The sequence below is a fragment of the Triturus cristatus genome, chromosome 3_2, assembly GCF_964204655.1.
Source record: "Triturus cristatus chromosome 3_2, aTriCri1.1, whole genome shotgun sequence".
Classification (NCBI taxonomy): domain Eukaryota; kingdom Metazoa; phylum Chordata; class Amphibia; order Caudata; family Salamandridae; genus Triturus; species Triturus cristatus.
The window spans coordinates 138,990,802-139,016,733 of NC_140584.1; the positions used below are offsets into that span (position 1 = coordinate 138,990,802).

General features: G+C 41.4%; 1 protein-coding gene across 1 annotated transcript in view; it reads right to left on the reverse strand.

The window, feature by feature from the left end:
* Positions 1-25,932, reverse strand: part of DRD2 (dopamine receptor D2) — a 1,132,644-nt gene that overhangs the window by 866,844 nt on the left and 239,868 nt on the right. The gene's annotated exons all lie outside the window — the stretch shown is intronic.

Here is a 25,932-nt window from a genome sequence, read left to right on the forward strand (position 1 = left end):
GACACTCTGGCCCTGTATTTCGCTCTTGCAGGTTCCTGCATTCTCTGTTTATGATGCTTTTTTCTGTCTTTCTCGTCTTCTGCCTTTCTGATTTCTTTGTTTTTCCCTCTACTGCTCTCCATAAATGTCTGATGTGAAAAGATTTGTACAGGTCCACAAAAATGAGTTTTTGAGTAACCACCGGCTCAAATGATGGTCATAGATGCTCAGGGGTTTACACACTCAATGGTCAGATCTGCGTGTGATCAGCAAGTGACAGGTTCAAATCCTTGCATTATGAACTCAGACTATCACTAATTTAAGAAATTAATCCATGAAAGGGGTTTCGGGCAATATTGGGTAGTGATTGCATACAAAATGTATTCAGTGTAAATTGTTTATGAAAAAAAATACATATAAAGAAAATGTTTCATTTCGTACTATAAAATAATGCACCACCCATTGGGCAATCATTATGTCCTCCTTATAAGTGTGGAAGTGTGGAGCTTTTGCTTACTAATAGAGTTATTTTTAACAATAAAAGCAAGGGGGAGAGAAGGCTGAGCTCAATCTCTTCATCTGTTCACTTGATACACTGTAGGCCTGGCAAAAACATTTTAGCTGAGCCCGGCCAGCTCAATGCAGACCTTGCCCTCTGGTTAGGTCCCACAAGCAGTGATAAAATGGAAAATGTTGCGGGATTCAATATTAAACTCTCCAGGGCGGCAACTGTATCCATACATGGTCCATTCTCAGAGATAAAGCGGAAGTTGCAGGCAGTTCAAACTGCAGCTCTGAAGCCATACGGAAAGCTTGCATGGTAACACATAGTTAACTATTCAAACAGCATTCGCAGTGGGTCACCCGTTTCCACCGCAGCTCGGTCCATGATAAAGGGGTACCATTCTTTCCTTCCTCAGCCTCGAGTGGTAGAGATGGAGCTATCCATTCCAGAAATAGTGTAGAGATGTTGCCATCTTTTATCTAACCATGGCCTTTATCCTCAGCCCGTAACAGCCCACTTTTTTTTTTTTGCAGTAATCTTCGAAAGGAGAAATAGAGAGGCCACTAGCGGCTGGTGTCCGAGCTGCGTGCCGAGGCGGGAAGGTGGAACGAATGATGACAACAAAAAACTAATACAGATATAACTGACCTGCTGCATCACCGCTCTTCTGCTCCTCACCATCACAGGCTCCCCAAATCCCCTGTGGCCAATCCTGATGCTGCTCTCAGCAGCATCAACAATAAGGAGCTTAGGGGGTAAATGGGCAGGCCGCCCCCCACTCATCAACTAATTACAACAGAGGACCTGCTCATGGATGTATCGAGTGAGAAACTTTCATCAGTACCCCTTCCAAATTCAAAACAACTTTGTTTCAAATAATCATAAGGCGGCCATCTTTTATGCCGTCCATAAATAGGGTCCGGAATCACTCAAAGCTTTAAAAAAAAACTTTTCGTGTCTGTATGAAGTGCCTCCCTCACTTTCCCTCTACCTATTGTGTAGAAGAAAGAAAGACCGTGTGCAAACAATATCTAATGATACACCGCCATCCTTTTTCATTAGATATGAGTGATTTGAGTGATTCCGGACCCTATTTATGGACGGCATAAAAGATGGCCGCCTTATGATAATTTGAAACCAAATTGTTTTGAATTTGGAAGGGGTACTGATGAAAGCTGCTCTCAGCAGCACCAGGATTGGCCTGAGCACCCTCGATTCACACTCCCAGAGAGAATGGGGGCCTGTGTCTGCTGTCTCCGACCCGGCAACGCAGCTCCGGCTGGAGACAGCTTCAGTGTGCATGTCGGTTTGGCTGTCCTGAAATGGCCGGCCAAATCCACATGCACACTGACAACAGTGTCCACCACTCCCACTCTGTCACTGGCCCCGCGATAGCCTTGCCCTCAAGATTCACCCGGGAGAGAAAAATAAAATGATAATAAACCTGATTTATTATCATTATATTTTTTCAATTTTAGAAGTGGCTGGAGGGGGGGAGAGAGGCACATGCATTGAAATAGCGTTACACAAGCCAATTAATTTCTGTGAATAAAAAACACAAGTATGAGGATAACCCTCAACAAAGCAAACATATAGAAAGAATTGTACAGATCTTAGGATATAATGAGTGGAGGACAATCGAGTTTGAAGTTTGTTCAGATCCAGGAACGCATTTTAGTCAGTCCTATCGCACGAATGATTTTTCTGCCAACATGGGGCACTCACAAAACTATGACCTTAGTGGGGGGATATTTACTAAGGGTTGTGTAGGTGCTCGATTGGTGCTCCATAATGTGTGCTACCAAAGCAGGCCTTAAAAATGGCAACTAAATCAACAGAATGACTTGCGTCACTTTTGACCCGACATTAGTAGGGCTGGGATATAGACTAAGCCTGGCAGAAATTTCATTTATATTGATGTAATATTGCATAATTTCTGATATTTTATATTACGATCATTACACAAAATGCAAGTAATATGTCATTATTCTGCATGGATTTTGTTCGGGTAAAAATCCTATTGTAGGAACACTGGAAGCAACGTGACCGAACCACATGTGCACTGCTGCTGTTTGTGTTATACAAGATTTTGCACTTTTTTAAGAGTCAACAATGTGTCTTTTCATTCAAAATGGATGCGAGGATGTTTTACATGCTAAAAAAATAACACAAAATACTGGACTGGCATTTCACATAATAACATGCAACTTCAAGTCATTTTTCCGGTAGTTTGCATAATTTCCTCAAAGGAAATTATGTAAGTTTTGCTCAGGCATAGTATAGATGGGAAACCCGCCACCCTTATTTAACATAATCTCGGGGCACCTCCTGCATGGGAGAATTTCGTGCAATTTCAAGTAAAAAAGGACCCAGATTTTCTAACCTTACACACAATGTAATGCAGCAAACCAACTTGCAGAGCTACTGTGCATGAAATTAAATGAGCAGAAATTTGCCATATCTACTAAGCTATGGCACACTGGTGCTCTTTCATAGCACTGCCACACTGTCCTTTTGATCACCACACTTTGGTTAATGAGATGCCCAGTCTTTCAACTAGACCATGGCCCGCCTGTAGATAGTCCACAACAAAACAGTTCGCCTGGTTGTATATGAGTCTAAAATAACTTTATTCGTTTGCCTTCAATGCTGGAGTTCACCTTGCACATGCACGGCGCCTTTTGGCCTCACAACTTAGGACCTCCTCAGAACACAACAAGGTAGTGTCTAAACTCAAATACTTCAGCCTAAAGTCAAGCAACCAGGGCATCTTCCGGCCTCAGAGATCTCACGGCCACAATGGTCATAAAGGGATATGGTGAATGTATGTTAGGGGAATCTCTGCACTCTCTTGACGCGAGCACAGAGGGTTTTGGTGGGAAACAGCCTTTACAACAGAAGCGTTACAACGCATGCCATTACCCTGCATGTCATTACAACGCGAAAGGCTTGTTGCAGGGGGTAGAAGGTGTTGGATTTAACTCAACACCTTCCCTACTGTTGCACACACTGGAGTCGGAATAGTAAATTATACTATTCCAACTTCCAGCGCACCCCCGACAGCAAGTCGGGGTAAGGTATGCGTTGTAACGGCATGTGAGGTAATGGCATGCATTGTAACATCATACAATCGATTTGTTTGTGTACCGCCACTATAACAATTGCCCCATAAGCACGTCAGTACTGAATTAAACTAGTCCTTTCGTGGCCTTACATGGGTCATGTGATGCATCACTACCTCCGGGGGTGACTGCACCGGATGACCACAGTAAATCTGGGTTTGCATTAAAGTACATCTGTGGATGCATGGGCAGGCACCGACTCCACCCATGTAGTTCCTACCGAGGCAGTGCAACACAACACAGCTTAAGGAGCTGCATTTTTTATTACAAAGCCACTCATGGCGATGCGTATCTGCCTTTCTGTGGCTTTGTAAGTCTAAACCAGCACTTTGTATGGTAACGGCAACAAAAAAGTGGCACAACCTTGGCGCAAAATATTAGTACATCTGGGCCTAAGCTCTTATATTGAGATAGTAAACAAAAATATCTTCCAAGCAAACTCCATTTTCAGCTAATAGCTGAGAAAATGTCTCCTGAGATGCATCCTTAATTACTTGATCGAAGAGGCATAGATGTTTAAACAGTGATCATGGCCATTTGAAAAGAGGATAGGTCCCCTGATGAAGGGCCATCCCGAAATGCATTTGGCCAGCAGAGGGAATGTATTGAATGATCAAACCCTGCTTATCCTTTCCGATTGTACGTCTCTTTACTTCATCAGTGGAAATAAGGCCTTTTGCTGAGCACATATATTGACTACACTGGAGAAGGTATTTAACCTAGATTTTAAAACATATCATGCCAACATAGTACCAGCTTTGTAGTTCATTGGGTGGTTTATAGGTAGGGATTGCGAGCGATTTCATGTGACTAATTCGATCTCTGACTAGAGACCACACCCAGATGCCCACATTTAACATACAAAGTGAAAAAGGCACGGACACTAAACTTGTTTTCAGTGGAGTTTTTCTAGATTCAGTTTTTTGCTATACCCATGTAAGTTAAAATTACAAATCGAATGTAAATGGAACAATTAAATATAGTCAAAGGTTATGTTTAAATATAACATTGATCTGGCCCCTCCCCGACTACGTTTGGCAATTTTGAGGGAAGCAATGCATCTATGATAGTGCCTCAAAGCACCATGAAACCCTTTTAGGGTGCCCACTACAAGGTACAGAGACACTGCACAGAGTGCGATTCTAGATGATAGTAAATGAATGGTATATATGCTGAGGGTAGGTGTGGATGGATGGATGGATGGATGGATGGATGGATGGATGGATGGATGGATGGATGGATGGATGGATGTGGAGAAGTGTGGCTCAATGATTAGAGCGGCAGACCCTGATGCAGAGATCTAGCCCGGGACCAGGGTTCAATTCCCCGCCTCGGCGGGTCTTGGGCTCAAAAATTCCACGGACCTGATAATTCTCGCCTCGGTGCCATTCCAATCATGGAGTCCCACTCTGCAACTCTGGGCAATAGCTTGCTTAATCTCCACAATGGCCCCCACAACGCTAAGGATGCCTGGCCTCCACCTTGGGGGTGCCCAGGAGTGGACGCCTCACAGGGAAAGCCAGGATGGGTTCCACAGCGGTATTCGTACAAGCGCCTTGAGACCCTTGCGGGTGAGTAGTGCGCTATACAAGTATCAATTTACATTTACATGGATGGATAGATGGATGGATGGATTCAGAGGCACAGAGCATCGAATGTGCATAAATTGATAAACATGCTAAAAGATCAGTGACTGCCGGCACAGGTAAACGTGGTGGCGCGGGGCAGGGCGGGAGGGGGAGTCGACAGACAACAGAATAGGTCATATTTATTTATTTAATTATACCTATTCCCTCATCTGTCAACTTCTCCCCTCCCATCCTGCCCCGCCACACCGCATGTACCTGTGCCGGCCGCCACTGTAAAAGATGGAGGCTCACAAAATTTTAACATGCTGTTTCAATATAAAAATGCATTGTAGCAATATATTGAACCTCAGTCCGACAGTAGGATGTTGTTAAAATTTAAGAATACAGATGTAGACGATGATGGGGCACTTGTCCTCGTAGCCCACAATAATTGGTTATGTTTTGATGTATTTACCTTGTATACACGGTTTAAAAACAAATTGTGAGATTGAGATGTGATTCTAATGGTATTTTGTAGGTTTTTTTGTGTGCTGAAACTGAGAGTCGCAGATATAAATCAACTGTATGTAATCATATGTTTACACTACATAGGTATATATTATTCACATTCAGGGCACTAAACCAAATAAAACAATATATAATATATTGATCAAAGCATGGAATCAATATTTTAGGTTTGTGATGTGTGGTGTTCACCCGTGATTTCACCACCGGCTGTAGGATTTTTGCTTCCTTTAAGGGTTCACTGGAAAATACACTGCAGACTACTTTAAGAAAGGCTGAATACAACGCTTAAATTACAATGCTGCCTTCCTCTCGACTCAGTTATGTTTCCAATAATCGAATCATCCGGTAACAGTAGCACCCTTCACGTCCAGCATCCTTACGGTGTTACTGCCATCTGCACTCTGCCAAACTGTAAATAAAAGTTTCCATCATACTGTTTTCAATAAACATTTTTCAACTTTAAAATATGTCTCTTTATGCTATCTCCAACTCAAAGAAAACAGTGTAAAAAAGGAAACATCAAGCTCTTACAAATTATAAGTCAATAATGTCCTTTTGTGGCTCTGGTGGCATTCATAAACCTCTCAATACTACTATTGACTCTTAATACACAGCAGAATATTTATTCTCTCCCCTCTGTTGTTTCTAGTTCTTTTTTCTCTTTCTTTCATCCGTCTATCGCGGATGTATGATGTTACAACGCATGCTTTTACAACGCATGCTGTTACAACGAAATTTTTACAACGCAAATGCAGTGACAACGCAAGTCTTTACAACGCAAGTCTTTACATCGACTTGCACTAGATGGCGTGCTAACATTAAAAAAGTGTAATTTACTATTCTAACTCCAGTCCACGTAACAGTAGGGAAGGTGTTTGGATAGTAAACTACACTATTTTTAATGTTAGCACGCCATCTAGTGCAAGTCGATGTAAAGACTTGCGTTGTAATGGCATGCGTTGTCAATGCATTTGCGTTGTAACAGTTTCGTTGCAATGGTAGTGCGTTGTAAAAGTTGCGTTGTAAAGGTTGTTCCCCCTCTATCGCTCCTCTCGCTCTTGGTTCCAGCGAGCTTACACCCTTGCAGGATCTTGTCTCTTGCGCTCCTCATTCCTTGCTTCTCTCTTCTCTCTCTCCCCATTGATTTCCCCTTGTCAGCCCTCTTTCTTTCTGTCCCTCTCTTTCCCTACAACTTCTCCTTTTTAGTTTTAATTTCTCTTTCTCCCCTCGCTTTCTTCTAATTTTTTCTATCACTCTCCTACTTGTATCTCTTCTCCCTGCGCTCTTGCTTCCCACTACCCTCCTTCCTGACACGGTCCTGTTTCTTGTGATCCCCATCTCTTGATTCTCACTTGTCTCTCCACGTTGATTACCAGACCTCAGCCCTTTCTGTCATTACACTCTCTCTTGGTTTCCTTTTTACTCCTCTTTTCTCTCTTTCGGTCTCTCACTCTTATCTATCCCTCTCTTTCTCTCTCTTTGTTTTCCTCTGTCTTCCATCACTGTAGCCCCTCCATTCATGTGCTATCCTTCTCTTGTATCTCCTTCTCACCCTCTGTGTATTTGCCTATTTTCAGTGCTATCATCACCTTGCTGCTAAAGTAGTATGAATCAACGCTGTATTTAAACTGCAACTCTTGGGAGTAGGCAGAGAAAATTACCTTTAATATCTCAGATCTCAGACTGAAGACAGAGAACCACATCAATGCATACAGATACATGATATGTAGTCCAATTGCAAAGTTAATCACCTTCTTTAGAATATGATTGGGATGCATTGACTGCACGATTGTGTGAAGTGTATTATCAGAACACTTTTCCATATAGGCAGGTTTTATGAAGAGAATGGTTGATTGCTACAAATATTGGAAAAAACACATTGATCTATTCCAGTTTTTGTATGCACACATCTTTGAATCGTTCTTTCAAATCAATAGACAATCCTATTGATGCGTACAACCCACATTGAATAGACCAGTAGCTGAAAATATACAGTTTCAAAACAGTTCATGCAAACAGATCTGTAGGCTACTATAGATCAATAGAAATAGTGCAAAATTGAGACTTAAAGAGAGAGGAGCATCAATGAATAAAGGAAGACCTTTATGTGTTTGTGAACAGAGATGGTCAGTGGATTAATACAGACATGCCCAATGAAAGTCATACATAACGCTATGAGTGCCCGACGTAGGCCTGGGAGGTCTGTATCCAAGCCAGATTTCAAGATACCCTCTAAAATAAATCTATCTGCAATCAATCTAATGAGAACCCGTTTGTGTGTTCAGAGATGAGTCTGATGTGATATGGACTGGGCCATGCTGGACTAACGCTGATTACCCATGCATCACATCTATAGAGCTTATGCATTGTTGACCCTCTCAAAAGTAGTTGGGACTTCAGAGGTGTTTTAGTTGAGAAAAAAGAAGACTCACACTACTTTCTCCAGGGCATGGGGAGTGTGATGGTGCCACTAACCTCTGATTGCCTGTTCAGCTCTCTTTCATCCCATATATATTCATGGGACACAAGGATACAGGTTGTTGTGAAACTTCCACCTATAGTCAAGAACTTTTAAGATTTGTTGCGCCCTTATCTGTAAACCGTTATATATCTCTAAATCACTATATAGAGAGCATCGACTAAATATCAAATCCACTAAATCGACATACCAGTGCATTATAAGGGAAGTTTATAATTGCTATTTTTAATTCTACCTAGAGTTACCTTGGAAACTAAGGACAGGTAGAATTTAGAACAATATTTATATACTTATCTTATAATGCAGTGGCAGTTTGATGCAGTGGACATGATAATATTGAGATGCAATATATCACATTCAATATAATGACCCACCCACCAACAACAATTGACAAAAGTGAATACAAAGGCATAGGTACATAGCTGTGCAGCAATATTGAAACATAGATGCAAATAAGGCACTCAAGAGCAAATGTCCTCATTTTGAAAATAAAAACGCATTTTAACTGAAAAGTGCATAGTTTTATACAAATGAATGCGCATATAATTAATCAACATTTGTTGTGGGTAGTCATACCTAGTCACTGTAAACACAGAAGTGGAATAACACAACATTTTGAACAGTGGGGTAACATTAGTCCCCGAGCTCAAGGGGGCCGCCTCTGCACTGTGCAAGGGGTGACAGCTCCCTGGCTCCGAGAGCTCCTGACTGGGCCCAGGGGGGGTCACTGGAAGTGCTTGTTTGGGGGGGTGGGGCCTAGGTTTCTCTACGCCTCTGGTTTTGATTTGTTCTCTTAACTACTGCTGCCTTACTAGCAGCAAATTATACCTTAGTATCGAAAGGCCTGATTTTTATAGAATTGTTGGTTTGCACAAAATGTTCTATTTCACTGAACATGCTGTAATGTCCGGAAACCTTCTTAGTGAATAAGCATTTGTTTTGTATTAGACAATTGATAGTGAGGTTCTAGCCGGGAGGAGAAGAGATGACAGAAAGCATAACTCATGTGGAGAACTGTCAGTACAGCAAGATGTGGACAAAGTATCTCTTCAAAGATTTATTTCTGTGTTCCTTTGTGAAAACGTGAGAAACTAGGGTGTTTCCCTGCTCTCAGGGATTGCCAAGATCCTGTTGGATATTGAGAACAGGGAATGTGTTAGTTGTTTCAATTTGTGTTCTTCTGAATTTATATTAATGTGTGTTCCTTAAGTAGGTTGAGACTCTCGCTCAGACTCTATCCTGACCCTCTAGCTTTTAATGGGAGAGCACTTTGGACACTTTACTCATGTCCATAGGGTTTTTTTCTCTCCAGGAGAAATATCTGCTGATTAATAGCTGAGAATATTTTACAGCTTGAAAGTTTCCTTGGCTTAAGGGCAAAAGCTCTATGTTTATGCATATATACTCTCATCAGAGCTCTTAATTGGGTTTTTGAACTGACAACCCTGACTACTTGCCAATCAACCTTTTAAATTTAACTTAGGGATATTCATTTATGGAAAAAGCACACTGCTTTACCTATATATTATTTTATAATTCTCACCAATCTGGTATTTCACCCGGTTTTGAAATACCGACGTAGTTATTATTTGAATTTGTAACAATGATGACCGACTAATCATTTTTTAAATAGAAGAACTTGACTTTACTAAATTGTTAATAAAACCCTTTAACTCACTTAAAATCTCTTTACTGACTTAAATTAAATTTAAAAAAAAAATGTTGATGAAGAATAATTGATGTAAATCATTGCTCCTTTTAAACTAACTTTGTCAACAATCAAAGGTCCTTATGACCAGGGCTATTTAATGGTCACATCTGAAGATTATGATACAAGCATCCCTGCGCTGTCACTGTTTTATTGTCTGCTGGGACTCTTTTTACTGTTGGTTTTTCTTGATGTGAAAACAAACATTGCTGCAAAAGCTCAAATCCATACAGTCTTTAATACCTTGCAAAACACCTATATATTATGTCTTGACAAATTCAGTTCCATTCCAACTTGCAAACATGGACCGTTTTTTAGCATTCTAATTCACTATTAGGGGACACTTTTATTTTGGTGCCCAGGCCTATTTTCTATACTTGTCCAACCCTGCTTTCTCTGCCTAGTTTATCGTCCTCTGGCAGGGTGTTAATTTATGTAAATGGTGCCAATGTTCTCATCATCTTTACATCCTTAGCCCCAGCATTTTCCACAGTTCTACTTATTAAGTTAAGATGTAGGTTCTGATGAATTCATTTGTCCAATTATTTCCATTATTTCTGTATTCGTAACACTATACCTGTACGCCATTATTCCTCACCAGATGTCACCATCTCTTACAATTTCACACTTTCCTTAACCTACCACCCACACCATTGGTTTGATTCACACATAATAAGGGTCGACTCAATTTACAAATAGAACCTAATAGGCATCACATCTGGGTACAGCTACAGTAACTCAAAAAACAAGCATTGCTACCACCGTTTGAGACTTGGTCAAAGCAAATTTAGCAAAGACTGCCTCCTTCGCATTGTTGAGCGGGGCGACAATTAAAGGGCTCCCCAATCTTGGCATCTACACTTTGTGGGAGGACATTGGGATTGGGGCCTCTTAAACTGTGTCAGAATTTATTTGAAAACAGAATAATTGCTTGGACAATTGATTTCATGCACTTATACCACAAATCTTGTTTCTGTTTGGTACCTAAAATGGTTGTATAGGGGCTATTAAGGTTAAAGAAAAAGCTCAATCCTGCATCTCTAATAATCATCAGTAATAGGCATTGTAGAATGTTTGTTTGTTTAATGACATTTTGAGATCTACTGTGTCATCAATCAATGGATTGCCCCTTTATTGTGAAACTCAGTGGTACTCATTTTATGAAACTAGGGAAGATGAATGGTAGAATTGACCTTCTGGGGATATAAGACAATTGCTTGTTTCAACCGCTGATTCCTGCAGAGAGTGCTCAAATAAATACCCTTCTATTGAGCCAACAAGTCAATAACCGCTTTAAGCGGATTGGTGCACTTTAGGAAAAGTCGAATACTGTTTATTAAGTTTCTATTAGTAATATTTCAGGCTGTTAAACTCTACACTATATACAATTTAATGAATTGATATATGTGCTAAGCACAAAAACTGTCATACTGTGTAATAGAAATAGGGATGATTGACAGCTAGTGTTTAATTGACTTACCAGTCTAATGCTGGCAGGAAACATATGAGTATGCTCCAGGATCACCCTTCTGCGACTTGTAACAGCCTGAAAACACTGTGGCCATAAATTTACATCTGTAATTAATATTTTCCTAATTGACATCAAGGACTTCAAATATTAAGAAGGCCCTTAAGAAAATTTTCATATATTAATATTCAGCTGTAACCCGACAGCAGAAGGCAATCTCATGCCAAGAGGTGATTAGAGTGAGCTTTGCGGTTCCAATCCAAACATTATTCAATAAAATTAACACAAGTGCCAGAAGGGATGATCTAGTTGTCATCAAAGGCTCTGCTTCCATGTGGAACTCTTGAGATGATGTTTTTTTTATTTAACTCTTCTAAATCAGCGGTAGCTAGCCACTGCTTCTTGCACGAAATAGAGCAGCAAAGCAGAATTAAATCTAGTTATCATGGAATGCGCTCATGCTTTCTATAATTGAATGGTTCCCAGAAATTTAGAAAGAAATATATTATGTAGACTTACCCTATAATCTTTTTTGCCCCTAGATGCAGTGCTACAAGCCATAGCTCTACACCACATTGCATGATGTACAGGGACTGGCCGTAGTGGGCATCGGGTATTTCCCCAGGAGGCTGGAAGGGTGGGGTTGATTTTGCAGTGGAGGGGCCGTTTTTAGGTCAAGCCTGGGCAGCGCTTGCGCTGCTATGTGTGTATTGGACTATGTACTTGAAGCCCCGCCCACTCTCTGCCCATATTTGTCATTGGCTTTTGCCATTTTCCTTCGTAAATGCTGGCTTCTGATTCATTATTAGGCTTGTTATTCCCTCCTTAGTACTGCCTTGTCTGCATGTGTAACCTCCCATGAGAACTGTCCCTTTTACTTCTGTTGTTACACAGTACGTCCTCTTTAGTTGTAAGCACAATTTTCTTTAGTGAGTTTCTCTTATTGCAGGAGGGCAGGAGGGTCACTCATGCGCAGTTATGACCACCAGCTTATTTATATATCTTTTAGCAAACAGAAACTCTTCAGTGGCCATCGGAGACAAAAGGGGGCAACTCAGTGGTGCCTTCAAGCATTTGGAATGCAATAGGTCTCGCATTTGTGAGAGTTTAAGCTATTGGCATTGGAAATAATAATGCCTTTTATTTATCTGTCTTAAAAACCAAAACATAAATAAAAGGCATTTTCATTTACAATGCCAATAGCTCAAACTTGTGTGACTGCGAGACCTATTGCATTGCAGATGCTTGTTGTTACTGGGGACCAGTTTTTGCTGTGGTGCAGCCATATCAGCCCCCAGTGACATAAGCAGCAGGGGTGCTGGTCCGTCAAAATTGCCAGGATTATTCTGGGTTTCCATTCTTGACCTTATGATGAAACAAATAACGTGAAGCACGTATTTTATGTTGGAGGACAATTGTCTTTACATTTTTAGCCCCAGGCGGGTCTCTTTAGCAGGATCAGGAAATGTTGAATTTAGGTTAACATAGCAGTCTTCTGGGCAGGCATGCCATCATACACTCCAGTGTTTATTGAAAGAGTCTTCTTTAATTAGTTTCGGTGAGTATAACTCAGAATTACCAAAATGTACATATTTTCAGAATTTCAAAGGCACAATAAAACATTTTGATGGGCCTAATCAAGGGCTGGGTTGTGTTCAGATGCTGTTTCATGAAGTCCAGCTCCTCTATTACTTTAGTTTAGAGTCCAAACTGTCTTTCGATGAAAACAAATCTGAAATCTATTGCCACCACAAGCACTTTTTAAGCATTTGTGATAATTTCGGTTTATTTTGTTGTGCATGTAGTCTATAATGCAAAATAATTAAGTTATTTTTCATTAGCATACCTATCCCCTCTTGAGCTATTGGTTATCCTTGTCATTACAATAGCACTCTCCAATGAGCCTGTCTCAAGGCTCATACTTGCCCGTCAAGAAAGATAGCAAAATAAGTAAAAGAGCAGTGATCTCAGTGCTCCTGGCCACCATTTCATGTTGTAGCATTATAGGGACTATAAGGGTACTCACACATGCATCCTCAACTGAAACAGGACAGCTGAGGAGTAAGTAGAGGTATTCCACCAGTATATCACATTTTTTAAATGTCAAGCTATAAAAATATTGGAGCCAGAATATGGACTACCATTAGTTCATCCAGGGCCCCCGTTACAGATAGGGCACACGTTTCCTGTTTGCAGCATGGCATACCTTTAAATAGATGTGCCATACGCAAACAGGGAAGGTGCACCCTAATATGAAGAATGCACTGCACTTTAGGCAGCTCCATATTCATGCTGCCCTGGGGGCAGCATATTCAAGAGAAATATGAAGTAGCTGCTTTAAAGTCACTCCATGTTTTACTGTGCAGACGGCAACCTGCCTGTTCTTTTAAGAGTGATTAGATAGCCCCTTGCAGATGGGTGCAGTGAGTTCCTGCACCCACCTGCAAGAAGATGTCTGGGGACCATAGGGCCCCTTTTCCTCCTCCAGAGAACAGCCATCAGGGGGCGCACTGACAGTGCACCATCTTTTTGTGGTACCCTTTCAGGGGGCCTCCTGACTTCTTCTGGAGGCCCATATGCCAGTATGCCAGTACTATCTGTAAGACAGAAGGAGATACACAAGCATCAGTGGCCCCTTTTTGTAATACCAAAGTACACCGGGAGCGCACACGCCCGTTGAGCCCCAGAGGCAGTTTCTATAATACAACCCCTGGTAGGCATAAACGGGTTGTTCTAGATTTACTATTCTGAAATGTACACATATGTATGCACCCTGACTATCTATGTCTTTAAGGTACATAGATATGGAGTTAATAATAAAATACCATTTTTTTCAAGAGCAACATTTCTGTACATAACATACAACCATTGCTAAAAATGGGTTTCTTGATAACAAGAAATGCTGCGATTTCCTGGTGAAGTGCTAAATCAGGGGAATCTACTAATGGGATTTCCTTCACTCTAAGTTTCCTTTAATGGAGGAAATTACATCATTGGATTTAACTACAGAATTAGACTTCACCAAGAAATGTGTTGAATTTCTGTACCACCCATCAATAAGCCTCCAATTACGGAAGTCGGTGGCTTTCTGGTGTGGCAATGCTACACACAGACACCTTGATACTCTGGATACCTCAGGGTGCAGTAATTCTGTGTGTGGTATTAATACCCCATTCTAAGTTGTTCCTAGAGGAATGGGAAATTATCTCAAACATGAGAGTTTCCACACAAATGTCTGCCTGTATATCCACATACAAGGACATTTCTGTGGACATGTCACACCAAGGTTTCCCTGGACAGAATCTTCTTGAACACCTCTTGCATGTGATAATTCCACACACAGATTTCAAGAACTAAGTTCAACTGGCAACTTCTGTTATCAGCTCTACTGAAATACTGAGACACTCAGAATGAGTGCCAAAATCAGTCCATAATCAGGTGATATTCTGTGCCAATGAAAAAAGGCAACCGGGCAGCCAAACTATTCTCTGCGTGAATTTGAATTTGCCACAGTCATCACAGACTCCATGATCTGTTGCAGAGTTTGCAGAAATTAGCAAAAAATATTGGGTATGGTTTAAGTAGATAAAAGTTATAAAAACTGGTACTTAGGGTGCAATAGCATGCCAGATACGAAAGTTAGCTGGTCACATTCATCTGTCATTTGCTCTAATGATTCATATACAAAAGGTGGCAATGTTGCAGAGGAAAAGTAAAGATCCCCTTTTGAACGATTAGAGAGATGGTTTGCTCTGCAAAATTAAAAAAACAATAAGTTTAAAATATGTGGTAAGAATTAGCCTTTCTTTTTCATAATTGGCTTTTGCATTGCTATTTATGCAAATGTATTTTCATGTGACAGTCACTGTTCCCAAAGCTGCACTGATTCCTGCTGGGCATCAGACTTTATAAATGCTGCTTTTCTTTTTTACTGGCTCATGCCTTGAATTGTAAAGAACCTACCAGTGAGACATATATAGGAAATATGAAGAGCATTTAACTGTTCCGCTTTTCTTCAATAGAAAGCCCTGACCAATAATTGGCACATAATTAGCTTTTCCTGGTTGCATAATTTAGTCAACCTTTTTTCATAATTACGTCCTCATCCTCTGCATAATGTCGGTGGCCACGTCCATTACATCTATTAGCGCTGGCTTTCATGCATTATCTTTAAGCTACTTTCCTCTATCCAGGGTCATATTGACCTATAGTGCAATCTGGAAGGGCTGGTTTGACAGGGCAGTGTGTGCTGTATTTTGTCTGTTTGTCGACTTGTTTTGTAGTGTGCTGTGTTGGTTTTTACTGTTATTTTTCTGGCATTACCACAAACATTGCCTGCAGCAAGCACACATACATGCAGTCTCCCATACCTTACAAGCACCCAAGCAGCATGTGGCATATTTAAAACAAACTGTTTGCTTGCTGCGCCACGCTGATCCATAGGGAAAGCAGGGGGATGCATCGTACATCACTGTCCTTTCCTTCATGCGTGTGCACACTTGGCTGCATAGCGCAAACGCAGGCACACTCTTGCACCATGGTGCAAGGGTGTCTGTGCTGTAGAAATGATTGTTTTGAGCAGGAAGCATCACCTGCCTGCACAAAAACAATCAATGCAGGTGTTTTCCTCCTTCTATGTGTGCTGCAGAATGTGAAAAGAAAAGAAAAAGTGAAGAGAAATAAAGATATTTCTCCTGGTTATGCCTCCCCTAGGGTGGCATTGGCTTTTGAAGCATTTGCAGGTTTACACATCCTTTTAAATCTAGGAATGCATCAAAATTCATGGGTGTTGCGTGGGAACACCCACCGCAATGCCCATTTAACGCCTCTTTGATGCACAGTAAGTTAGCACAGTGACTTGCGCTGGTATGCTTTTGTCCATATCTACGAGGCCATGAAAAGCCACGTAAAAAAGGGGCTTCATGTGGCCTCGGAAATATAGGTCTGCACTCTACGCCCTGCTGCATCAAAATAAGTGATGCATCAGCAGTGCAGGCTCCTTAAAAATATTCCCCTATGTCTTATATAAGTTCAAATATGTCCCATTTGCAAACGTGGCCCACATTTTTTAGCTATCTGATTCGTAAATGGGGCCATTTTTATTTCAGTGCACAAGCTTTTTTCTGTCTCAGTCCATCTCTGTTCCTCTGCACACATCTTCAGCCAAGGAGCAACTCTCTCACAGAACAAAGTTCAGTAGAGTACCTTACCTGTCACAATGTTAGCAGAGATATCATAAAAATATGGCACAATCTTGCAGAGATTAATCGGTTGGCCTTCCTCAGGATCGCATACATTCTTTCCTTCCTCTTCCTCATCCTCATCCTCTTCTTCCTCATCTCATTATCTTCTTAATCCTTTGAAATAAAGGCCATAAAACCCCTTGAATGTGACATGATCTCTGAAATAAATATCCACCTCTCATGGCTTCCAAACCCCACCTAAAATGCAGCCTCATCTTTACAGTCATTCCACCTCAGCCTCTCCTCCCAAACGCATATGTTTAAAAAATGCTGGTGATTTAGGGGTTTGGTATTTTCTTCCCATATCTGCAGGTCCATATAAAGCAATCTGATACCTTTGAGGGTGCAGCAGCGTGATATGTGATTAATACATAAACGAATTAAGAAAACATTGGCAAACTTCATTATAATTGCTGTCCGCCAATAATGCTAAACAAATCCATCTCCTTTCACTCAAAATCTGGATGTTGACACACAGACATTTGCAGACACCTGGTCATTTACAAATAACTAAAACAATATGAAAAACACAAGTAACATCAAAGTCCCATTGATGCCTTTGTGACTTTACGTGATCTTTTATCTAGTAACTTGCCCTTGTGCACCTTTTTAAAGTACGGACTGTGAAAACTACCAATCCGGAAAGTCCCCCCCCCAAAAAAGGACTGACAACAGAAACAGAACCTAACACTAACATTTTCAAGTTAAAAGCATACTTATTATTATTATTAGTGTTATTATTATTTTATCAGTAGTAGTAGCAGTAGTATTGCGACCACTTCTACTACTACTGCTAACACTACCACTATTAATAATAACAACAAATTGGCTGTTACATATCACTTCCTAATTTATTTGATCTTATGATAACAAGTGTTGCTGACATTCACCAGTTTCTTTATAAAGCCACTACCCAAACTGCTTTAATCACAAGGGGCCTGATGAGACTTTGAGACCCCCTTCTTCTTTCTCCACTGTGTTAAAAATAGCTCTTTCTGCAGGGTGACCGTAAACGTTTTTGCTCTCCTCCTCCCCTTTTTGCTGATATGTTTTTTTAGGACTCTGGGCACTTTACCACTGCTAACTATTGCAAAAGGGCGTTTGCTCACTTCCCTAAACATGGTGACATTGGTATATCCACAACTGGCATATTACATTTACTTTTAAGTCCCCAGTAATGTGCACTAAATGTGCCCAGGGTCTGTAAATCTAATGCAACTAGTGGGTCTGCAGCACTGATTGTGCCACCAACCTAAGTATCCCTTTAAACATGTGTCAAGCCTGTTGCTACAGAGCATGTCTTGCAGTGTTACTGTCATGTTGACTTGGCATTTAAAACCCATTGCCAAGCATTAAGCTCCCCTTTTATTGCATATAAATCTCCCCTAAGATAGGCCCAAGGTAGCCCATAGGGCAAGGTGCTGTGTAACTAAAAGGTAGGACATGTACTTGAAAGTTTTACATGTCCTGGTAGTAAAGAATGCCCAAGTTAGTTTTTCATTACAGTGAGGCCTAGCCCTCTCATAGGTTAACATTGAGGATGTCTTATTTCATCTAATAAGTATAATTCCTGATTAAAAGGGAGTAGATCTGTCATGTGTGTACCTATAGACTTGTAAAAATAAATCGTCTTTAATGGTGATGTTGGATTTATAATTACAACTTTAAAAATGCCACTTTTAAAACGTTGCTTGCTGCATGTCTCCAATACACGTCTAGGGTTGTTGACAGTTGGGCTTTGTGCATTCCCCCTAGACAGCCACGCAGAAAGTGAGCTTAGGTGTCACTGATTAGCCATCCTGGGCAGTATGGGAGGGAGGAGCTGGGCACAACCTCACACTTACACCTGAAAGGGCTTTGTCCTGTACACACACACAGAGGACTGCTTAATCCCCTGTGGTGAGTCTGGAGCCAGGACAGGAAGGGTGGACCTCTTTGCCCTTCAAAGCCCCACTCTGCTGGGCTGCTGCTCTGGCAGAACAGCGTTTCTGCTGCACTGACCTGCCTTCTGCCTGTTGCCCTTTCTGCCTGGGTGGGAAGGACTAGACATACACCACTGGAACCCAGAGTGACTCCAATGGCTTGTCTGCTTGCCTCATGTTCCGAAGTCTCAGGGATATCAAAGACTTCCAGCAACCATGCAAAAGCACCTGGATTCTGCCATCTGTGAGTACTACCCTGCCAAGTGCTACAATCCAGCCCTGGGCCCTTGGAAGAGGGTTTTCAGTGTTGCATCTTTAAAATCCATGCATCACCGTCATTGCGCCTGTCGGAACCCACGCACCTCCTTTGGCGCCGATACATCGCCTGCTTCAAGAAATTCCCATCGCTGGCTCCACAGCTCGACAACAACGCATCACTTACATCCAATGCTGCTTGATTATGACACATCCCCGCATGCATGGCTCAACAACGATGCATCACCTATGAATCCTAAGGATAGGTACGACTCATCACCTCCCAGCTCCTCGCATCTTGCCCTCGATTACGATGCATCCTGCAACCAAGGTACTTTTCAGTGGGATAAGGTTGGTCCCTGCATTCAACCCACACTCCATTGTGTTCAGCCTGAGGTTTCAGATTTACCCTGGTCAAGTGCAACTAGATAGCCCTGGATGATGCTTTATGCTTTGAAGTACTATCTTTGCAAATATTCTTTAAGAATTCATTACTCCGATTCTACTTATTGGATTTTTGTGTTTTGGTCGTATTTTGTTAATAAAATTAAGCTCTATTTTTCTAACCAGGTGTGATATCTTTCTGTGCACGTTTGCAATGTTTCACTATATTAAGTGTTGCACGAATACTTTGCACATTGCCTCCTAAATTAAGCCTGTCTGCTCTATGCCAAGCTACCTGAGGGGGAGCACAGATTAAGTTATGGTGTCTATCTGACTTGGTATGAATGGGATTGTGGTCCCTACTGGGACAGCGGGCATCCCTCTACCAACTAGAGACCCAATTTCTACCACACTGTGACTGATGCACTAATATGTTGCAGAGCAATATGCCAATTTGCATGGAGCCGTAAAAAGTCCTGAATTAGTTATTTGTGATTCCCTGAGAATATTTGTGAATGCAGTGAGGGAAGCCTGTCAGTGACAGCAGACGTCTGCCACTTCCTCAGCGTTCACTAAATGCTGACAGTTTGTTTGGTATTCAGTGAACAACATTGCATCTGCTACTACCAATTCAACAGCCACCATCTGCGTTAGTATCTTACCATCCCTTTCATGAGTTAGTAAAACATTAATGGTTTGTGACCATTCTGTGGATGCAAAGCATTGGTACATTGCATAGCGTATCACAAAGGACTGGGAGATACACATTATAAGCCCTTTTTTCACTTGAAACTTGTTATGGGTTGCAAAGTGCATTTTGTGACTAAGTAGGGCATTTTGGACAAAGAATGCACCATTTTCACATTGGGATCAACATTTTTAGGGCTGCAAAGCATAGGATCTCCTGAATTGCAATTTGGTCACCCATTAAAAGGCTTTTTACATCTAAGTTTTGCAAATCAGTGATATATGGGCAGCAATTGCAACCAAAATGTTTTTTAGATATGTATTAATGTTAACAATCGTTTTATGAATTCCATGAGTACATGGCAGTGCAAAACACATCCACGCACACCTGTAAAGTTGATAAAGATCTATTTCTTTTAAAGATACCATCAATTTTTTAAACAGCAGAAGTACAGTGATGTGTACAGATGGAAACTAATTTTAGAATGAATTAAAAACAGAATATATGCGGTAAGAATAAAAAAAACAAATCATCTGTCTTACAACAAAACATCTAGTAAACACCACTTTGCACTATAAGCTGTTTCTTTCTAGAAAATTAAAAATTATTTACGATATGCTCCAATAATTGTTTCCACCTCATAGTTTGACAAACCTATTAAGTTTACTTTTTCACTGGTTTAGAAGGTCACATTACCATGCGATCTAATTTCATATCCTCTGCTGGTGGAGAGAAAGAAAAGTTTGTTCCATTGACATGTTCTATATTTTGTAAAAACACCTTTGAAAACTGTTTTTTTAAGGAGAATGCTTTTTCGTCCACTCTATACAATATTGCATCATATTTTAGAAAAAAATATGCCCCTAGAAGGAATCACGCTTTGCTGAATGATTCTTATGACAATCCCAGTACCAGATCAGTTGACCCATATTTTCATCAAATGTGACAACCTGAAAGCTCTTCGGTTAAGAGCTTTGTCATAAAGAGGACCGCCGTGATTTTATTACAACTCAATTCTTGTATTTTTATGTTTGATACATTAAAAGCAAGAATACTGAACCACCATTTTACTCACTCCCTCTTTTCTCTAGGGTCGAAAGTTTCTGATGGTTCTGTTTTACAAATATTTTTCTGCAGCATTAGAACTCCCAAATGTTGACTTTCAGAGATCCTAAAACTGGTTCAGAATGACGTTTAAGTGCCCCTATCAATGCTTTTGTACTTATATGTGAGCGTACAACTTCAAATGCAAAGAGTTTAGCAAAAATATTGAAAGAAAAGTGAGAATTTTCAATGTTTTGTTACGGACTCTGGCCATGTAAGGCTAATTTACATCCTAAATGGCGCACTGTTTCCAATACTCATTTTGTCATAAATTATGGTTGTGCTACATGTGTCTTGACAAACTTTCACTGATTGTAAGCGGTCCCTTTCTTGTCAAAAGGATCACAACTGACATTCTGCCATTCTTCTTCTTTCATCTATGCATAAAATATTTGCCCTTTGTTCAGAGTGTGAAGAATTCAATAATATACAACATGTTTTAATATTTTGCAATTCTCAAAGCATTCGGGCATGTGTGGAATCACATTTGCCATTTTGATTCAAGAACAAATTTGGCATCGTCATGCTCGAATAGCGGCTGCTACCGGATATGGGTGGGGGAGGAATGATAATTTTAAAAAAGGACTTACCTTTAACGGCCGGCCGCCGCATTCTCCTCCAAATCTGTTCTCCGTCTTCGTCCTCTTCATCTTCAGGTCCCGGACAGCAGTGGGAAGCACCCAAGCTCCCCTGAGCCAATCACAATGCTGTAATGCAGCGTTGTGATTGGTCTGAATGCTGTGGCTTGGTGCTCAGATGGGAACAGAGAGCCTGTGCATGTTCCTCACCAGGCTGTGTAATGCAGTCAGGAGGGAACATGCACCATGTGCATGAACTGCTTGGTCGTCCCAAGAGGGCCGGCCAAACAGTTCAGGCACACTCAGGTTTTGCACAGCACTCCACTCCTGCTCTGGCCAGCTCTACCCCACCTCCCCACTGACTGCAATAGGAAAAATAAAAATATAATGACGATATGTTATTATCATTTTATTTTTCCATTTGAGCAGTGGGGCGACGATCCTCCGCCTTAGGCGTGCTCCGACATTTCCAAGATACAAGGATCCTTAGTATTTACAACAACACGGCACACCTCGGTGTTTTCCTGGGCGCTGGCGCTACAATTAGCAGTCTAGTGCCAACGCAAGCACCCTTGCACCACAGTGCAGGGGTGCCTGACTTGCAGGGAATGATTGTTTATGTGCAGAAAAGTGGCCCTTCCTGCATATTAACAATCAATAATGGTGATTTATTACTTCTATGTGTGCAGCATTCTGCAGCAAACATAGAAGTAGCAAAACGTCATTATTTAATGATTATTTGAGGGAACCTTCCTGCACATAAACAATCATCAATGGTGTTTGTCTCTTACAAAGCAAAAACAAGGCAAAATAAAGTATTTCTCCTTGTTGTGCCCTTCTAACCACTGCTATTGCATTGCGTTAGTTTTTTTCGCTGCCTCAGATTCACACATCCTTGTAAATCTGGGACAGCATCAAAATGCAATGGGTGTTGTGGTGGAACACCTACAGCAACAACCATTGCAGGCCCCCTTCATGCAAAGTGATGCATGGAAAGGTGCCGCATTTACATGGCCGCGTTAAGCCACTCAAAGTGGCTTAGGGCCACATTGTAAACATAGGGCCGGCAGAACGTCACTAAAAGTGATTTTCCAGTGGCACTATTCCCTTGTAAATATACCTCATATTTCAGAAATGGGATGTATGTGCAAAACAAAATATCCCCAAAATGTACCTGCTCTTTTTCAGCGGTGAAGGCAAATAATGCAAAAAATATTACAGTGAGAACGTGTATAAAAAGTGTCCCACCAGAATATATCGACTACTGTTTTTATATATATGATGAGGTATTTTTAGATTTTCCAGCTCGATTTATGAAATTGTTATGCTTTGCTTCCACTGGAAAAATATGTGTTGCCGAAACTGATTTATGCAAACTGTTGTTGAGATTTCTACTGCACATTTTTTTAAAGTCATAATAGACAATACAAAAAAGTAACAATGGTTCTGAATTAAGTTTCTTATTGTGGGTTAGATGTGTAAGACGTTCTGACGTTGGACATCTTGTAAATCTGCAAACAATATTTAGACACTTTGCAGAGTACACAAAAGGATGCCTGTGAGCTCTCTTTTTGGTATACCCTGAATGACACCTGGGCTGGACAGGCTGCAGCGGATACTGGGCGTTTTCCTGGTGGGCCCGAAGGGTGGGTGTCGGTTTTGTTACTGGGGGCCGGTTTTGCAGCAGTGCTGCAATACCCCCCCTGTAACAAAAGTGTCAGTGGTGCTTGACACAAGCACCCGAATTCCCCCTTCCGCCAGGGGCGGACTCCCCACCACCCCGTCCCCCAGGGCCGGTCGAACGGAATTGCCAGGGCTGCCTTCTGTTCCCAGTCTGGCCGTGATGACACCAATCAATAGGTGTCCATGATCCTAATGCAACCTTTGGTGCTGTTGCCTTCTGTGTGTGACACAGTGTAGGGACTGCAGCATTTGAGATTCAAAAGCAGTGAGTCACAGCACACATTTCATTTGAATGATTTCATTCTGTTGGGGCTTTGCATCCTACTTTCTATCCACTACCTTGATATCTTGATGCAGTGTTTGGTTTTGTAGTGGTGGATTAATTCATTTGATTTTCATCTGCAGTAAACGGTTGCAAAACTTTGTGCCATTCGGCTTTCTCCAATTTCTTTAAAACAAAGCTAAAATAGAAGCAGAATACCTTGCAGCAGAAGAATTCCTCATTCTGCGTATTGAAGGAATGCACGTTACGATGAAGTTGTGTGCCATTCAGCATGCTCAAGGACCAGAGAATGTAAATACCTTAAAGGTGGTTGCATTAAGATATTTGCACCATCATACACCTAGAAGTGCATCAAAGCAAGTTCCCCAGCAGAGGAGACTGTGCTTGGTGCGTGGCTTGTAGAGTGCTCTGAGGACACTGTGGGAAGGTGCTGAACACAAACTTCCCTGCTGTGTGAGTTGTTTTAAGGAGCACAGTTAGGGGTCCTTATAATTATTGCAAATACATTGCTCTGTGACACTGCTCCTGAAAGTAACTGTGGTGGGCTTTTCTTTACACATAAGGAGCTGCGAGGAATCCTGATTCCAGCCTGCAGGGCGGGCAAACAAGGGTGAATTATGCAGGTAATGAAATTTACATGAATATTTCGCCCACTGTTAAAATTAGGGCCCCGAATTGTAGACATAGGTTTGTGCCACAGTTCTGAGCCTCCCTGAGGCTGGCATAATGAGCAGAAATATTTTGTATTTCTCCTTGTTTTTTCCTCTTTGCATGTGTGCTGCATTGTGCTGCATTCTGCAGCTCATATGCAAAAAGGAGATTGCCTCCAAGCATAGTTTTTGTGCAAGAGGGGACCCACTCCTGCACAAAAAATATGCAGACCACAACGTGGACGACTTTGCACTATGGCGCAAGAGTGCCTGTTTTGGCACATGGCAGCTGAAAGTTTTGCCAGTGCAGGGAGAGATCAGATCTGCACAATCTCTCTGTAGATCTGGTGCAGAATTGTTCTCTCCAGTTCACTCAACACAGAGCAGCAACTTTGCCTGGTGCTGTGTGTAGCGTCAGCTCTTTTTAAACCAGGGCCTTGGCGTCCAGATGTTGATGAATGTGGAGGATCTATTATTACCATTACTACTGCCAGAAAGCTGTTGAACACATAAAAGTGTGATGCCATATGTCTGTGCTTTTTAAACGTGGACTTACTAGTAAACTGTTAATTAATTGATACAATTAAAATCATTTTCAGTCTTACCTCACACATCAGCACAATACGGACCACCCATTATCCTAGAAGCAAACTACTCCGCTACCACTCCATGTTAATCGGTGTCATGGAGACAGATGATAGGAACCACAACTGCCCTGCATTACTCGATACTAAGACATGACAGAAGCCAATTTATAGGGTATACATAAGTATATATAAAAATAGAATACAAACTAGATAAGACCTATATAATGGGAGACTGTATGTCATAGTGGTTCATGTTAACAAATAGGAGGTGTTTGCGGTAAGCTCTTATTGAACCTCACTCCATTGGCGTAACGAAACTTGAGGGGGCCCCCTGAAAAGTACACAGAGGGGGCCCCCTCTCCACCACCTACCACCTTTGCTGAGGGGGCCCCCTAGAGCTCTGCACCCCCGCATTGGAGGGACTTATGTTACGCGACTGTTGAAGAAAAATAATGACTGAAGTTTTGCATAATATACATACAAACGTTACAGAAAAAGGAAATAGGGGCATGCACAGTTTACTCTGAATGTGTGGATGCGAAGCACGATTGGGTATTTTCAGCACAATGAAAAATTAACATTGTCATATTAACAGAACACTGCTCCTCCAGAGGAAGCATGGGATTGAAGACATGTGGGTTTTGCCGTTTTTCCGCTTTCATAGTTCCCGCCCAGGGTGAAAGGGAGAATGGATGATGAAAAACCCATTTGTCAAGTTTTTTAATGTGTCGCACTCCATCCGGAGACACCGGACCCTCCAATAAGGAAGCATCAATAAATCAAATACCCTTGCAGGGCCGCAGGCTGACATCTGCAAAAGTTTGCAAAATTAAGTATTTCATGATGGGTGTAAGGCTCGTGGTGGCTAGAGTTGCACAAACGGCATGCAAGGGAACCCGGGCCCTGAATAAAAGCAGCCCCCACTGCAGAGAATTGAAGAGAGAACATACCTGAACTCAACCAGTGGTCAAAGTTGGGGAAAAAAAGTAGGGGAACTGTGGGCGGAGAATCAGAGGGCGGGAATAACACGAGGATTGGGTCAGAGGGCGGAGTTAGAGGTGTAGTCAGAAAGAGCAAGACATCCCAATTTCTAGTATTGTTTGGCATTTCACTGACCAGTTACAGCTTATTACATTTAATTCAACCAATGAAAGCACATGGTTATTAAAGGTTTAATATGAGCTATTGACATTAAAAT